Below are 13,426 nucleotides of genomic sequence, written 5' to 3' on the forward strand. Positions count from 1 at the left end.
CAAGAGGACTTGAACTTGTTTGGGGTTGGAGGTTGAGTCTGTTTAACATGTGTTAAAGGCAGGTCTTCCTTGTCCCACATTCTACCAAGTATCTCAAATTTGGCTCCTACCTGGCTCCTATAATCTAGTCTCTTTTCTGTCTTTCATGGTGTGGCAAACTTTCCACAGTTCTGGCTACTGACTGGGTAAATGCATAATTGCTTAAATCATTTTAATTGGGCTCTGATTCAAGGACCTGTTATAGATTTGTTTTTCCTTTACTTAGAATTTTTGTGAAAAAGACTTTGTTAGTCTATATTTCATCCACAAATTATTTTCTTTTATTTGGATTTTTAAAAATATATTTTTGATTTCTCTTGCCAATTGATTCATATACCTCAAAACTCAGCCACGCATCCCTAAGTGATCCCTGTGTTTTTCAATCACCCTCTTGGGGGGGGGGGTTATATATAATTATTATTATTATTATTTTAAATTGCAAAGTTTAAATTCCTTTTGAGAGTAATTTTAGGTTAAGCAACATGCTACCTCTTTGAATCCAGAAAGTGAACTATTTGGAGAAGACACCATGAAGATGTCTCCACATTTCACAAGCTGCACCAGAAGATCCAGAGTGAACTTTGGGATGTGTGGGGTTTAAATGCATTTGTTTTGCACTTACACTCTTATGCTGAAGGGCCTGCCCCCTAACTGGCTTTTTGTCCATGCACCTGGCAATTATTGGTTTTGTTCTCTTTTCCTCTCATCCTTAAATTATTGTAATTTCATAGTTGGTATGTTTACAAGACCCACTGGAGAGACTAGTCTTCTGTGGGTCTCAAGGGGAAATGTATAAATGGAGATTTTGAAGCTTAGACTTCGTTCCCCAGAAGTCCTTGGTATTTCCCAGAATTCCCTATAATCTCTCCTGTGTCTCCACATTGGTGAGATCACGTTATTGGTATTCATCTGGCAGTAATACTTCCCACATTATCTCTTCTTGCTTGATACAACAAGTGTGGTGGTAAACTAAGTGCAGGGATTTTAAATGGGCTAATCAGCCATGGGCACGTGGTTTTATTTTGTATCCTCTTTATTCCTTGGTTTCTAATGATCTTTAATAAACCTCCATAAAATATATATTTTTTATTATTGAGATTTTAATTTTTACAACATCTGAACCCAGGTCCTCTTGACTCCAGGTCTGGCCTCTGCTCCAAGCTCTACATTTTCCCCTGAAATACTTTATCTTCTGTTTTCCTACCACAGTGATATTCACCTGCCATTTTTTTTTTGCCTACTCACATAGTCTCAGGAAATACTCATGCAATTCATTCTCAATGATTTGTTTCACTATTCCAGAAAACTCAGTATAATCTGTAAACTTTAATATAGATTTGACTATAGATTCACTCTTCCAAAAAAATTATAAAATGCCAAATAAGATCAATTCTAGAATTAAATTCCTGGCAGATTCAAAAGCTTATTTTTATTTATTCATACAGAAACGAACATTTATCCTTACATCATTTTCTTCCCCCAAAACAGACCTCTGATGTAGAATCCTACCTAAAGCTTTATGAAACTAAAATTGATTGCCTACCATTTCAGTTTCATCAACCTGCATGCTTTTATTTTCTCAAAGGACTATAATAGATTGAGCTGCCTGCGCCCCTACAAAAATCAGGTTATCTTTACCCCAACAGGTTATTTTTGCTTAAGTATTTAGGAGGAACTCTATCTTTTAACTTCTCCAGAACTTCACATCCCAGGGCATCTTTCTCAAGCAGATCAATACTTACATTTAGATTAATGTTTAATGAATCAAGATTATTTCTGGCCGATTTGGGCCTAAAATGCAATATTCTCCTATTTTTGACATGATTCACTTTGCTCAACAGCTCTTATGGGTTATCTCATCTTTATGAAGGTGGTTCTAATTGCTGAGCTGCAGTTACACATCTCCACATTATTCTTGGGTATCTCCAACGTATCTTCCCCCTCAAAGATCATCCTCTCCTTTCCAAATTTCCTTATTGTTGAGGACAAAACCACCTCCCCAGTTACACTCAAAACTTCACTGTTACTCACCCGAAAAATCCAATCCATGTCATTTCTACCTTCACAACACTTCTCTCTGCTCATACAGCAATAGCCTTCTAACTGATCTCCCTGCCTCAGGTCTCTCTTGCCATTACAATCATACTTCATTTGGTTACCAAACTGAGTTTTATAAAGAGTAGGTCTGTTCATGTCAACATCTTACTCAAAGAGATCCTATGGGCACTTCTGTATTTAACTTTTTAAGGTCTATAAAAAGCTTTGATAAAAAGAAGCATTTTAGGATTAATTAGGTGGAATATATATTAAAATAATATATAATAGTAGAAAAAAATGTTAGTATAGTTAAGCAAGGTCAAACAATAGTTTAAGTTAAATGGAACAGAAAAAAACTGAATTTTAAAAATTCATTAAATACTAACCTAAAGGGCATTAATTAAACAGAAACCTAAAATAACTAACCTTTTATATTACACAAGACAGTAATCTGAAGTTTTAGGAGCTTATTCAAAATAATTAGAAAGTTAATGCCAGAGGTTTGCTTTTCCCTGTGTGTTTGTATATCTATCTGAAACAATTAATTTAAAAACATCCCTTTAGAATTATGCAAATATAGACATTTGTATATTTGTTGTTAGTATAAGAGATTTAAAAATATCTTCATATAGGAGGTGTTTAGCTAGAACAGGGCACCTCACAGAACAATCATTCTATTCATTGCTTGCTAATTATCAGACTATATCATTCCTCTTTACATTCACTTGTCAATATGCCTTTTCCCATTATTTCATATAATCATACATTTATATTCTTTGTCTCCCTTCTTCCAATGAAACTTTTAGGTCACATAAATGGAAATTCTTTCTTATTTAAATTGATCTTCTCCCCCTACCCCACTATTAGAAATGATTTTCCACAGTCAACTAAGGATAACTAGGTTGCACTCCATGAATTAACCAGTGATGTTTATTTTGCACAAGAGGGACAAACTGGCAGACAAAACCAACTTTGGGAAGCCAATTCTCTACTCCTACCCTAAGAAGCCAGAACATGCTCAAATAATCTTCAGAGACATATCAAATGCTTTTTCACAACCTAACTTCCACACATACAATGCCTAGGAATAAAATCAGTGGTATATATTATTGGGTGCAAGGGCAGGGGAAGGGAGGAAGTATTGAGAGAGATTTATGGGAAATAAAAAGTTACCCTCTCTTTGGAGCAGTGGAAAAACAGTATTCAACAGAAGGTATTGTCCAAGGAGGTTAAATGCATTTTATTTTATTTTTTGTTTGTTTTTTAAAACCCTTACCTTCCGTCTAGGAGTCAATACTGTGTATTGGTTCCAAGGCAGAAGAGTGGTAAGGGCTAGGCAATTGGTAAGGGTTAGGGATTGAGGGTTAAGTGACTTGCCCAGGGTCACACAGCTGGGAGGTGTCTGAGGTCAAATTTGAACCTCGGTCTTCTCATCTCTAGGCCTGGCTCTCAATGCACTGAGCTACCCAGCTGCCCCCTGAATGCATTTTAAAATGCAACTAAAACTAAAAATGCAATACCAAGAAATCTTAAAACTGATGGGGAAAATTACTTAGTTATAAGGCACTAATACAGAATCATTATTTTGCATACTTCTACATTCTACAGTAACAGAGATGCAATATATTTATAGTAGAAAGAATATTGGGCTAGAAGTTAGGAAGAGATTTTGACTTCAAAATCTTGGGAAGTCACTTCCATTTTCTGATCCAATTCTTTATCTAAATGACAGTATTGGGGGCAGCTGGGTGGCTCAGTGGTTTGAGTCATGGGAGGTCCTGGGTTCAAATCTGACCTCAGACACTCCCCAGCTGTGTGACCCTGGACAAATCACTTAACCCTCATTGCCTAACCCTTACCACCCTTCTGCCTTGGAGCCAATACACAGTATTGGCTCCAAGATAGAAGGTAAGGGCTCAAAATAAATAAATGAATGAATGACAGTATTAACTTAGGATTGTGATGGTGAACCTGTGGCACATATGCCAAAGACAGCATGCAGAGATGTCTGTGTGGGCACACCTGTTCCCCTCTGAGCAGTTGCTCCCTTCCCCCCCTCTCCACAATGTCTCCCCACCCCTCTGCACCTGCACTAACTCCCTCCCCTGAGAGGAGCACTCAGACCACGCCCCTCTCTTTCTCCCTTCCCAGGCTGGGACCAGGTGGTGCAGGGGAGTGGGTCTCCTCTCCTGCCACCCGGCCGGCCCCAGCCCCTAAAAAAACCTCTACTTTCTTCTTTCCTTTCTGGCCAACAGCCAGTCTGGGGGTTGACAGCCTCCCCCTGCTCCTATCTCATGTGGGTCACAGCCCAATAGGTAGCCTGGAGGAGTCTAGATGTAGGGGCAGGTCCCTGTGGCTGCAGGAGGTGGCTCCTCCCCATCATAAGCAGACTGGGAGCCAGTCCAGTACAACTCCCAAATGCAAGGGGTGGGGGTGGGGGGTTCTCAGTCTCTGAGCTGCACCCCCCTCCAAGGTTTTACTTACTTCCCACCTTCCCAGAAGATCCAAATCTGGCAGCAGCCCCCTTCCTTGGCCAGTTTCCAGGGAGGCTAGATGCAGAGACAAGTTCCTGTGGCTGCAGGAGGCAGTTTCCTCCTGGGCAGCTATGAACCAGGTGGGAGCTGGTTCTGCCCCGGAACTCCAGGGAGGGGGCACTTGGTCTCTGAGCCTCCCCCTCCTCCCAGGTTTCTTTGATAGCTGTCCCCATGGCCCCAGGAGGTGGCTTGAGGGGAACTGGAGCCCATCCCCCTCACCAACATAGGAGGGTGGGTCACTGCCCACAGTGGGGTGGAGGACACAGCATGCAGTCTGGGGTAGGACAGGACCTGGCAAGGGTCCCTAAAAGGTTCATCATCATTAGCCTAGGGTTATCTTTAAGGTTCTTTGTAGCAATGGCATTATTTCAATGGTTTATTGTTGGTTCAACAATAGCTAGGATAGTTAGAGCATACTTTTTTACCTAGTGGAATATTTCTAATAAAGTTTTGTTTAAGTTCCATCATAATCTCTCCCACTGACATTTCTGTACTTAACTTTGATTCATCTTCAACTGACAAAAACCAATCTAAATTTCTACCATCTGTGAGCTTTTTTGTCCAAGCTAATAATCAGTAAGCCAACAGAATTACATTAAGGGAAATTTTTAAAAGATCCTTGTAGGTAATCAAAAGATTATCCACAAATGCATTTTTTTTTTCCAAATTCAGATTTGGAGGTTTTTATAGAACAGTACAATATATAGATTTAGACCTATAGGGTCTAATCCAAGTTCCCTCTTTACAAAAAGAGAAACTCATGTTGCACAAAGGGCAAATAAAATATCTTGCACAAGGTCAGACAGAGCAAACAACAGATTCATGATCTAAACCTAAGTCCTTTTAATTTCTGAAGCATTGAAGTAGTAAGATGTGACCTTAATTAATTAATGTCAACCAATTAATGTTTATAACTTCTGGGCCTCAGTTTTCCAATCTGCAAAATGAAGAGATAATATCTATACTGCCTAACTCCCTGGTCTGCTATGACTAGTGCTTAGTAGAAGTTAAATCACCATATAAATGTGAATTATTATTATGTGTTTATTTGCTTTCTTTCCTTAAATCACTCAATCATACAGATATAAAGGAGCTTTAGAGAGCCAGCCCTCTCAATTCACAGAGGAAAAAAGTAAGACAGAGAGAAGTTGTTACTTACAGACATCAAGTCCAATTAATGATGGAAGCACTACACTGTGCTTTCTCTCTATAACAATAATCCTAAGTGAACTAACAATTCTTTTTTGTTTGGATTCTTTTAAAAGCATACATCTAAAATCAAGGTGGATTTTCCAGTTCTTTAGGGTTGATGTGTCTGCAACAAAGACAAAGTAATCCTTGACAAGCAAAAAGCCTTAAGATCTCAGCTTGCTTCAATAATCTTTGCAGCCTTATCCATACAGAAGTGTACCATGTACATTGATCACACGACTTCCCTTTATCTCATGCCCAACCTTCACCCACCCCGTTCGGAATACTAACATGGACAACAACCTTCAAGGAGGCTATTTTTACATATCACATGATTACTGCATGCAGGTCAATGTAGGTATCACCATTACATCTGACAGATATCTGGCTCAGATATTTGGGGATGAGGAATTTTATTTGGTCCACAAGATTGGTGCAGCCAGATTGCTTGTCTGAACCTGTTTTTTCTGGAAGTCAAATAATTTACAAGCTTAATATGAGTGTCAAGTCAAGGGAAGGGGAGTGAAATGAGGAGGGTGAATTCATTTAAATCCTATCACATCTATAAAAATTCAAGCTAAGTTTGTAGCTTAACAACTAGCTATGACTGTTTATTTTATTGCCTAAGAAAGTTCTTCCCAACTTAGAGTAGATAAATACATATTTTAGTTTACTATTTTAGGTCTAAAAGAACCATCCTATGAATCTTTCCCTTTAATCACTATTCATTTTATTTGGCAGAAAGTAATTAATTAGCTATTATCACAGGAATGTGTGAATTTCAAAACTACTCAACCCCATTCAAACCATTCTTTAGAGGATGGGATTTGGCTATTTTCTGATCAATAACAACAGAGATACTTGGAATGACAGAATCAGGTCTTGGAAACTACAATCTCCACCCTACTCAGGGTAACAGGATTTAGGAAGGGCTGCAGCAAAGCTCAAGATTTAATTATTTGAGAATATGACCTTCAACAGACATGTGCAAAGGGGACAGACTTCTGGGCGGTCCTGGGTTAAGCTAGAGCCACCACTGGCACAGGTGAGACACAGGAAGTGAGGTAGAGGAGAGCTGAGGAGGCTGGGACTTCCTGTGTGGAGGGAGAGTGTGGTGGTTGGAGGCTGGTTGCTTGGAGTGGAGGCCCTGAGACTGTTTCTCCATTTTGGTCACATGAGTGATAGGGACTGATCTCTTTTCTTTGCCTCGGCTATCCAAGGCCCTGGGGCCTTTGGCCCAACCTAAGCAGAGGGGGTATTTAAGCCCTATTCCCTTCTCTCTCCTCTCCCCTCTCCTCCCCTGTCCCCTCTCCTCCCCTGTCCCCTCTTCTCCCCTTCCCCCTCTTCTCCTCTTTCCCCCTCCCCCCCTCTCTCTCACCTTTCTTCCTCCTGTTAGTAATTAAAAACTCCATAAAAGGTTGACTGCTGACTTGTGTTTTCATTTAGGAATTACATAGCTGAATTCCTTGGTGACCTTAAATTAATATATCAGTCTTTTAAAGTGATTTCCATATCACAAATGTTAGGGTTTAATAGTGGGTTCTAACACAAACTAGTATTGCACTCTCCAATATAATAGATTCTAATCTCTAAGCCACTGAATTAACCATTTATCAGTTAGGTACAAAGTAATTGTATAAAAACTCATGTCAGGTAAAAAGTCCGTATCTTCCAGTAAAGTTCAGATAAAAAAATAATAATAAATACAAAGACTCTACACAGACTCATACATATATAAAGCTTTAAAATTAGTTGACCAAAAGGAGGTTATATGCTACTTCTGTTTAAAAAGCAATCAGAAAAGAACAAAGAATCAAAAAGATAGTCACTAGAAAAATATGATTTGACTTACAAGAACTTTATATGTATATATACATATATAAAAATAAAACAATTTATTATAAATTGAGGTATACCTATATAGTTAGTTACCATTTAAAATGTACCAGGCTCTATTCTAATCACTGGGTGTATTACAAGAAAGGCAAAAAAATAATCTCTGTTCTCAAGGAGCTGAATCTAATGGGAGAGAAAAAATATAAACAACTGTATACAACAAAATACATACAGGATAAATTGGATGTAGTCTCAGGGGAAATATTCTAAAATTAAACAGCACTGGAAAAGATTTTTTGTAGAAGGTGGGATTTTAGTTGAGAACTGAGGGAATCCAGAGAAGGTAGGAGTCTGAGATGAGGGAGAGTTCCAGATATAGGGAATAGACTGTGAAAATGCCTGGAATTGGGGGATGAGTGTTTTGTTTAAGGAACAATAAGAAGGCTAGTGCCACTGGAGTTCTCTCCAGTTATAAAGATTATAAAAGTCTTGAAATTTAAGGAGGGACCAGATTATAAAGGGTTTTAAAAGTCAACAGATGATTTAATGTTTGATGCTAGAGGAGAAAGAGAACCACTGGAGTTTACTAAATAGGAAAATGTTACAGATAGACCTGTGCTTTAGAGGGATCAATTTGACAGCTAAGTGGAAGACAAATTGGAGTACAGAGACTTGAGGCAGGGAACCAAGCAAAAGACTATTGTGAAGCAAGGAAGTCCCTAACAATGGTGGTTGCATTGTCATCTTAAAGAAGGATGCATATACAAGAGATGTTAGTTACAAAGACAAAATTAACAAAATTTGACCATTGATAAGATATGGAGGACGAGAATGAGACTCAAGGATTACAACTAAGTTGTGAACATGGTGACTAGAAGGAAAAGTTATCTTGTTGGTAATAACAAATTGAGAAAGAGAGGAGAACTTGGGGCAAAAGATAAAAGTTCTCTTTTAGACATGTGGAGTTTAAGATATTTACAGGATGAAATATTGAAAAGGAGATGTGAGACTGGATATAGGGAGAAAGGTTATGGCTGGAAAAATAGATCTGAGAGACATCTATCTTCATCATAGAAGGGATAACTGAAACCACTGAAGCTGATGAGATCACCAAATGAAACTTAACACTAAGAGAAGAGGGCTCAGGACAGAGCCTTGGGTTATCCACAATTAAAGGTGGATTCCTCTCCAATCTACAGAAGTCAAAGTTGTACAATTATTTCATTTAACAGAAGAACACAAATATCCAAATAAATATTAATTTTTAAATTTAAGCATTTGGGGTTTTAAATAAATATTCATTTAAAATGCAATCCAGAAGCTGTCAGGAAAATTAACTGTTAATGCTAATAAAATTGGATTATCTATTCATAAACCTGCTATATTATTAATGGAGGCAGTTAATTTCACAATGAATCACACTGAGGCACTCTTTGAACAGTGAAAGGTAATGTGGCACAGCAGCACAAAATGTTCAGTCAGGAAGAACTAGATCCAAATATTTGCCCATGACACTCACTTACTTGATGATCATGGGCAAATCATTTAAATTCTCTGAGCCTCAATTTCCTCACCTCTACAATGGGTATATACTAAAGTACTGACATCACAAGGTAGTTGTAAGGCTCTAATGAATGCATGTAAAGTGCTGGGCAAACTTAAAAGTGCTACAGAAATATCTGTTATTATAACCCTTCATTAAATCATAGATGAAATATATTTTGAAGTTATATTTGCTTAGGCCAACATAGTACTATACTAATTCAAGCATCCTAGAATCAGTTTGAAGTACACACTGTCAATGTTCACAAGGATGGGCCAATATCCTTAATATGTGTTCTATTAGCAGCTACTAGAATGTAGTTTTTAAATCTAATTTTGATTCTTTGACTTATTCCTTCATTTCTTACTTATTAAGAGAAGAAACTATCATTTATATTTATATAGGAAGACAAGTAATCTTACTCTTATTAATAAATTTAAAGAGGATTTTAAGGTAATTTTTCAGTTCTTACTCCTTAATCTATTTTCCATGTCAGTTGTTTTTCCTATGAGTTGTTTCGTAGTTTCTTCTCTTTTTTTCAGTCTTTGACTTTGATTTATTCTTTCTTGCACTCTTATGGAATTATTAGCTTTGATTTGATCAATTCTAATTTTCAAAGAATTATTTTCTTCATTAAGGTTCTGTGACTCTTACCAAACTGTTAATTCTTTTTTCATATCTTTCCTTTTTTCTAGCTCCTTCTTTTTCTTTACTTTTCTAATAATTCTTGTTGAATGTATGTCCATTTTGCATGTCTTTACTTGTTGGCATTTTCAAGTTCACTGCTGTCTTAAAATGTTTTAAGTTTCCCTGTCACCATAGTATCTCTTTATAGAAAGGTTCTTTTTTTGTTTGCTCATTCTTCTAGGCTACTTCTCAACTTTGGACTTCATGTTAGTTTGGCTCTGTTCACCTGAGTATCTGACCTTTCATTCTTTCACAGCTCAATCTCAGAGAGTGCGGCTTCCAAAGTGGTGTGATCCAGGGAGAGTTGATTGCCCTCCTGATCTGAGCTCTGAAATTTGGGTCCAATGACTTAAGTGAGGCTGAGATTCCACAGACTGTCACTGGCCTCAGTCACTCTTAGTCTGCGGAGAGATTCTGTAGGTTCAGAGGGACTTAACTGCTGGCTCCCCATTGGTCTTAAATCTCCTAGCCTAATAATTCCACTGCAGGCTTATGTGCAGGGTTAAAGGTTAGAACTGAATCATTGCTCTGTTCATGGGCTAAGAGCTACACAGCCATGTTTCTGGAATTTGATCTGTGTTTAGGATTCAACTACAGCCCTGCTCCCTTGTACCTACTCCTCTCTGCCCTGGGTCTGTGACCCTGAACTGAGTAAAAGACAACAGAGTTGCCAGGTAGCTCTTACTTTTGCTCTCATGAACACCAGTGCTGTCTTGGTTCCCTTTTGGTCCCTGGGTATTCAAATGTTCTTTACTGCTGTTGCCTATGTGCTCTTAAGAGCCAGCTACTACCCTGGTATAAGCAGATCTTTCTGTCCGTCTTCCAAAGCTGCCTTGGGAAAGAAAAGTAACTCGTGATCTTTTCTTCAATTTCTCATTCAGAATTTGGTCAATGGCATTTTCTAAGTTGTTATGGAAGAAGTGTGCCAGGGAACTAAGACAAAAATGCTTCCTTTCACTCCTCACCTTGATTCTGCCAGTTCATGTTACTATTAATATATCATTCCATCAACAAAAAGGAAATTGCAACTGTGGTCACACCATAATAAAACTGTCTTTCATCAGTGTTTAACACTATATATAATCAATTTACAAAAAAGAAGCATTTCTCAAACTAGTGAGTAGTCATGGCAACTCAATTCATCCTTTTAACCCTATTGTTAGAAGCCATTAGAAATAAGGTAACTTTTAAAAGTAAAATTACTAGAAAAGTTTTTTTTTTTAACCCTTACCTTCCGTCTTGGAGTCAATACTATATATTGGTTCCAAGGCAGAAGAGTAGTAAAGGCTAGGCAATGGGGGTCAAGTGATTTGCCCAGGGTCACTCAGCTAAGAAGTGTCTGAGACCAGATTTGAACCTAGGACCTCATGTCTCTAGGCCTGGTCCTCAATCCACTAAGCCATCCAGCTGTCCCCTAGAAAAAGTTTTAAAGAGCTTAATGTTTTAAAAAATAAGGATTAAAAAAAAATGGAAAAAACCCCCAAAGTATCTAAAGGTCTTGTATAGTTGAAATACAGTTCAGAATGGATGAAAATAAGAGTTATGCTAGACGACTTCTTGATGTCTCTTTCCATCTTTGACTTTGATTGCATAAAAGTAAATTCCTCTCAACCATATTCCCTAAACAGACATATGTCTCCTTGCCTCTGATGTCTTGGGATCTTCTATACTATATTTTGAAGTACTATATATTTCTTTAAGGACTTAAATACACTCATTAACAAAACATTGAACTGACAAAAGCAGTCATCCAGATGACTCTTCCTTCTTATTTCCACTACCCACAAAAGCACTACTAGTTGGAAAGGCAATAAAGAGGAAAACAAACATTTTAGTGGCATTAAAGTAGGCTTGTAATAGTTGCCATCTCATCTGATGGACTCTGAAAAGAAACAAATGCAAGGCTTCAATGGGGGAAAAAAGAACATGAAGCAGAGGGGAGGTACTAGTAGAAGGGATGGGACTTAACCCAAGTGAGGCTGCTAGAGTGCGGAAAAGTATTACATAGAGAAGAAAGGAAAGAAAAATGACAGCTATGCAATTAGAGGTTAACTACAAATTTGAGACTCTTCTTAAAGAAAGAGGAACTCTATGGATAGAAGAGAGATTCCCCAGTAATGGACAGATACTTTGATGTAGTCTGAGAGAGGTTCAGGATCAAAGGATTCTCTCATATGTGCTACTTATGTTGCCAGAGAAAAGAGAGTGATGTACAGGTCCCCTAGTCAGAACCAAGGAGAAGTGCTGCCATTGGAGCAGGAGGTTTGATATAGCAGCCCTTGCATGTTACATTCCCTAAAGCTACAGCATGGGAAGCAGGTGCCATTGCAAAGATCATGAGTCCCAATGCTGGTCAACAGATGATGCTTCTACAGTGGAATGGCTGGGAGGCAGAGAAAGGCCTAATGGAACACAGCACAAGATGGAAGGCAGCAGACAGAAAGTAAAGCAAGCAAACTTTACTGAGTAGTAATAGCATATAGGACACTATCAGAAAGAACCAAAGGATCTTTGTATTCCCTCTAAACTATTTTACAATTTAACTTTGTATATATTTGTAGCAATGCCATAATGCACTACATCATCACAGCAAAGTGGCTAGATACCAAGCTATATATATATCCAGTCCCTTTAGCTAATGAACGCTGAGAAATGCCTGGGCCAGAAAATTCACTGCCTTGTGACTAACCTGGCAATGAATCCTTCCAAACTTAACTAGGTTGTTTCTCAGATAACAAACATATTTTCATTAGGTCCCAAATGTGAAGTCTTTTCGCTATGAGAGTTTACACTCCATTAGAATAGCCTTCAAAAACGCAGTCATTTCAGTAGAGGATCTGAGTAAATCTGAAGTAAATGTAGAAATTAAAATCAAAAATTATTTATTTACTAAGTGACTACTATGTGCACGACTCACTGACTATTTATATTTAGTATTTACAGGTCTCTTCCTCCATTTCAAAACAAAATATGTGAAAGATATGAAAAGCAATTATTAAAAATTTTCCTTCAATATATTCCTTCATTTATTTTTCTTGTCAAACTCTGAATTTCTTTGCATCGAAATATAAAAGCTCTATGGATGGGGAATTGTGTATACATAATGTAAAAATGGAGATTTGAACCCCAGACTTCAATCCCCAGAAGTCCTTGGTACTTCCCAGAATTCCCTATAATCTCACCTGAGTCCCCACCTGAGTGCGAGAACACAATTTAGTATTTAAAGGGCTCTCTGCCTCCCAAGACTCTCTTCTTCCACTTCTAGGCACATGCGACTCTCTACCTGGCATGCAAGATGTAAGTGGCTGTGAATGGGCTATTCAGCCTCAAGAAGAAAAAGTCTCAAGAATGTCACAGACAAAAGTTAGGGTGGCCTTCATGTCAAAGGAAAAATAAACTAGGCATTCAAAAGGAAATATTTCAAGTATCAGAGAACCACAAGTAGATTTGTGTTATACCTGACAACTTTTTCTATAAATGTGAGAGCTTGGAATTTTTGTTCTAGTCATTTTTCAGATGTGTCTGGCTCTTCATGACCCCAATTAGAGTTTTCTCAGCA

At 38.0% G+C, this 13,426-nt stretch overlaps 1 protein-coding gene across 2 annotated transcripts in view; it reads right to left on the bottom strand.

Moving 5' to 3' along the window:
• The window catches only part of NUDT3 (nudix hydrolase 3), a 74,136-nt gene that overhangs the window by 24,292 nt on the left and 36,418 nt on the right, over positions 1 to 13,426 (bottom strand). The gene's annotated exons all lie outside the window — the stretch shown is intronic.

The sequence above is a fragment of the Monodelphis domestica genome, chromosome 2 (genome assembly GCF_027887165.1).
Source record: "Monodelphis domestica isolate mMonDom1 chromosome 2, mMonDom1.pri, whole genome shotgun sequence".
In the NCBI taxonomy this organism is placed as follows: Eukaryota; Metazoa; Chordata; class Mammalia; order Didelphimorphia; family Didelphidae; genus Monodelphis; species Monodelphis domestica.